This window comes from Pteronotus mesoamericanus, unplaced genomic scaffold (genome assembly GCF_021234165.1).
Source record: "Pteronotus mesoamericanus isolate MK-2021 breed Mesoamerican mustached bat unplaced genomic scaffold, CSHL_Meso_final scaffold_54, whole genome shotgun sequence".
Lineage (NCBI taxonomy): Eukaryota > Metazoa > Chordata > Mammalia > Chiroptera > Mormoopidae > Pteronotus > Pteronotus mesoamericanus.
In genome coordinates, this window is record NW_026555321.1 from 50297691 (window position 1) to 50302413 (window position 4723).

At 42.1% G+C, this 4723-nt stretch overlaps 1 pseudogene; it reads left to right on the forward strand.

Moving 5' to 3' along the window:
- Window positions 1-4085: 4085 nt before the first annotated feature.
- On the forward strand, window positions 4086-4401 carry LOC129088020 (prothymosin alpha-like; annotated as a pseudogene).
- Window positions 4402-4723: the final 322 nt, after the last annotated feature.

The window sequence follows — 4723 nt, forward strand, 5'->3', positions numbered from 1 at the left end:
ATTGATTTGAAGACTTGTGAATGTAAGAAACAATTTTGTATAGATAGGTAGGTCCATTTATATCTACATGTATGTAAATACATTAATTTATATACATACACACAAACAACATATAATGGTGACTGATATAGAGTAACTCTATAGACTCTTTTTGAAATGAAGAAAATGGGAAGCACACAGAAATCCATAACAAACCTGAAATCCAGTAGAGTAGATATTGTCACTTGATTAGTTGCAGTGCTGCTGCCTGGTGATGGTTCAACTGGGCTCTTGGTTATGGCCTCCAAATCTTCTTTCCTTTTCTTTAAAAAGTGGTCCATTTCACAGCTGAATGGTTCTCTCAGTCTGTCTTCTGTATATTACATATTGAATAAATCGTCCTTCCCATCTAAGCTGATGTAATTATTTTAAAAACCTTGTGGGTTTCTTATGAATCAATACAGTATGAGTACATTTCACTAGGCAAAGCTACACCCATAATTGTGTCAAAATAAAGCCCTCTCTATTTTGGATTTGCTATAAAACTGCTGAAAGACAGTACTCATTAGATTCTTAAAAGTTCTATTGGTTAACATAATCTGTGAAGCACTCCCATCTGATCTTTAGAGGGCCTTTTGTCTGAGCAAAATAGTTCTTGGGACATTGCCTTAGATATTTCTAAGGGCCTTATGATCTGGCCCTGATTTTAATCTTTGCCATGAAGCTCTCTCTCAATTTGAGATACTGGAGAAGCTAGGAATTAGAAATAATTTTATTTTTGAACCCATCAAGTTCTAGCTCCTATATACAAATATTTCCTAATTCTTTTTTTTTAAAGTCATCTCCCTGTTTTCTTATTTTATCATAGACAATGGGAAGAAGCCAAAGGCACTTTTAATATTCTGCCTAAAATCTCCTCAGCTAGATCATCCAACTAATTAGATACTAATTAGGTATCTTCAAGTTTTCACATTGCTGCAAAAACAGTGTAGTTAAAATCTCTCTTACTACATAATCTGGATTTCCTTTCCCCCAGCTTCCCATAACATTTTCTTTACCTCCCTTTAAGCCCTCCCTGATAGTTTTATTAAGGGTTATCACGCTTCCTTTAATGGCCTTCTCAAGATCCTTTAAGCTTTTATTAACATTCTTTTTAAGGTTTAGTTTTTGTCCACTACCATTCCCACATGTAGTTTCTTCTTGCTACCATGTCTCACTTCTGGAACAAAAACTATATTCTAATTTTATAGCTGTATAATGGATTATCCACCTCCCCCCCTGCAAAAAAAAAAAAAAAAAAAAAAACCCAGTGGCATAAGCAACCATTTATTTTGCTCATGAATCTGTAATGTGGGTAGGTCTTAGCAGAGATAGCTTCTGTCTACTGCACTTGGCATTAGCTGGGGAAGCTTGAAGGCTGTAAACTAGAATTATCTGATGGCTTACTTACTTCCCTATCTGATGAGTGATGCTGGCTATTGTCTGAGATTTCAGCTGTGGTTGTTGAATGAAGCACCTATATGTGGTCTGTTCATGCTGCCTTAGCTTCTTTACGAAATGGTGGCTGAGTTACAAGGACAAATGTCCGAGGAAAGAGAAAGCATCAGAAGAAATCTGTATCACCTTCTATGACCTAGTCTTGGAAATCCACAGCATTATTTTTACTACATTCTATTTGTTGGGGCAGTCACAAGTCCTACCCCAGGAGAGGGGAAAATGACTCCACTTGTTGATGGGCAGTGGTAAGTTCCTGGAAGATCATGTGGGACTGGAAATATTGGTGTGGTCATTTTTGAAAGACACATTGTACTGCTGTTACTATTTTATATAGACTTGTAGGCAGGCTTCTCTAAATGTAACATATGAGCATATATCTATAAAAGTTAGGGAGCGAATCATGTTTATATTTGGGACACAGCAGTAAAAATAAGTGCAAATGTCCTGAGGCAGATTATGATGTTCAGTATTTGAACAAGTTTGGCTGAAGTCAGGTGGGCAAAGGGAGGAACATTAGCTCTAAGTTAGAGAAGTAGCCAGGAGCTCATCTAGGGTATTTAGGCCATTGTGGAGATTCTAGCTTTCATGGCCCAGCCATGGAAAAGGGTGTGGTTAACAGATGAGAGACATTACTGAATTTAAGCATTAAAAGGATCAGGAGTTCAATGTGAAGACTGGCCAATAGGGACAAATGGGAATGGAGTTTATTGCTGTGCACCCAGGGTACTCAATTACATTTGTGCCAAGAAGATGGATGATAAACCTTTGGTTCTCGTAAATGCCTTTCTAAAATCTGTATTTGGTTTAAAGCTGGATTTGTACTTTTTAAGTCTTACTGTGTCCAACCAGGCATTTTCTGATTTTGCAAACTTGGTACATATGGGTGATGAGTGTGCTGGGTATGCCCTTTTTTCCCCCAGATCTGCTACCCTTCTCTGCTCTGTCGCACTGCGTGGTGGTTATAGGGGCGTACCCCGGGGAAGTGCCACAGAGAGCGCAGCGCTCCCTGAAACCTGAGGGAAACTGGCTGGGGCCAGCTGAGGTGGGAGCGGGGCTCTGACATCCGCAAAGCCCATCCCAGGGCTGTCACGGAGGAGGGGGAATAAACACAAAACATCTCAAACACTTCTATGTTTGCTGGGAGAACAGATGGGGGCACTTCCCTCTTACGAGAGAAGGCCATAGCACATCCTTTTAGTGGGGAAGGCCTTGTTGCCCCTTGTTCCAAGGCTTTTATTGAAAATCTTATCAGTGGGGTGTGTAACAGGAATGCATACATTATCTCATTACATCAGTATGGTAAGTTTCACAGTGAATATATGATGCTGTTAACAAGACAAGTGACAGGAGGACACTGATTTACATGGGTCTGAGAGGAGACTGGAATCAACAATAGAGACTATAGATAAGGGGAAAGCAGACTTAAAGGCATCTTAAAGATATAGGGTAAAATGTGCAAATAAAGTAAATGTCTTAACAATATCAGGTAAGGGGTGTAAATAGAGGTCCTTTGCAGCATGAGCTGACCACAGGTCTGGGGAAGGAACAGAGCACACTCTAAAGACTTTACTTTTAGGTCTGATTACCCTGGGACCTGCCAGATCTGATTTAGGGCTGTTTTTCCTGCACTGTTTCAAGCCTGAGCCAGGCAGAGCGGGGAGCCACCAAGAGTTAAAGAAATTGCTTCTCCGTTGTAATGAGGACTCCGGCCATATCCAAGCCAAGCCGAGAGGTGCAGGGGTTTTTTTTTGCCCCTTCTCCGTGTCCCCCAATTTCTTATCTGCTGCCAAAATCGACCAATACCTGTCTTAGGTTGCCCCTCCCCCAAGGGGCCTTACCCATCATTGGCTAATTGACCATCCATCGCAAAGCAGAGAGGCAGGGGGCGGGAGGACAGACTAAGTCTCCTCAGGGGCCTGATTTCCCAAGGCCTGAATATTTCCAGCCTTGGGGCCCTCCAGCCTGTCAGCAGGGTTACAGCTCCTGAAACCAGGCCAGGCATTTCCCAACACTGCTCTGCTCTCTGTACCACCAGCCGATGTCTGCTGACTAGTTCAATAGCCTCTTGGACCTCTGGCTTCCAGGTAGGTATAGCCAATGAAAAGTTCCAGCAGATAAAAGGCTATTAATTCCTCTGGTCCTCTCTTTGAGAATCCCTCAACTATAGCCACAGCTTCTCTCAAGGCGGATGTCCTATGTGACTCTCTCTCTTTTCAGTTCCAGTAACTTCTACCTCCTCTTCAGGCTATAGTGCTGAGGGCTACACTTCTGCTTGTTATTGCACTATTCCCTGCTATTCCCTATACCCACACCCTTGTAAGTAAAATCTTTGCAAATAAAACCTTAAATAATTTTATTTTGCATGTACTCTCTGTTTGGGGTAGAGGAGCTCAGCCAGTACTATAATATTATCTTTAAAAAAATCAGACCCATTGGCTACTCTGAAAAGCCAAGCTTTGCATTGTTCTGTGCCTGCCTCTCCACTCGCCCTAGCCACCTTCACCATGTACATACCTCCTCAGTTGTGTTTTCCGGCAGCATTTTCGCCTGAGTCCTCGAACTCTCGCTTTTTTTTTGATCCTCTTCATAAGATCACCGGCATGCCCACCATGTCAGGCACAGCAGTGGATACCAGCTCAGAGATCACCACCAGGGACTTAAAGAAGAATAAGGAAGTTGTGGAGGCAGAGAACAGAAAAGACGCACCTAATGACAATGTTAATGAGGAAAATGGGGAGCAGGAGGCTGACAATGAAGTAGATGTAGAAGAAGGTGTAAGGACGATGAGAAGGAGGGAGGTGATGGTGAGGAAGAGGATGGAGATGAAGAGGAGGAGGCTGAGGCAGCTATGGGCAAATGGGAAGCTGAAGATGATGAGGATGACATGCTGACAGCACGAAGCAGAATACTGATGAGTATGAGTAGGCAGGAAAAAAGGAAAAGTTAAACTAAAAAAAAAAAAAGGCTGCCACTACCTATTCACCTTCCACTTCTCACCTCAGAATCTAAACGTGGTTACCTTTGAGTAGAGAGTCCCACTCGCCTGGCTGCCCCACGCAGGCAGCGTCACCAGCAGATAACATGCACTCTCTCCCACCCAACTGAAACCACAACATGAATTTGCAACAGGGGAGGAAACAAAAAAACCTTCCAAGTCCCTGCTTTTTTTTTTAAAAGAACTTTCAAAAGGATTTTTTTTTGTATTTTTATTTACATTTTATATTTTGTACCTGTTGTTAGGGGTCAG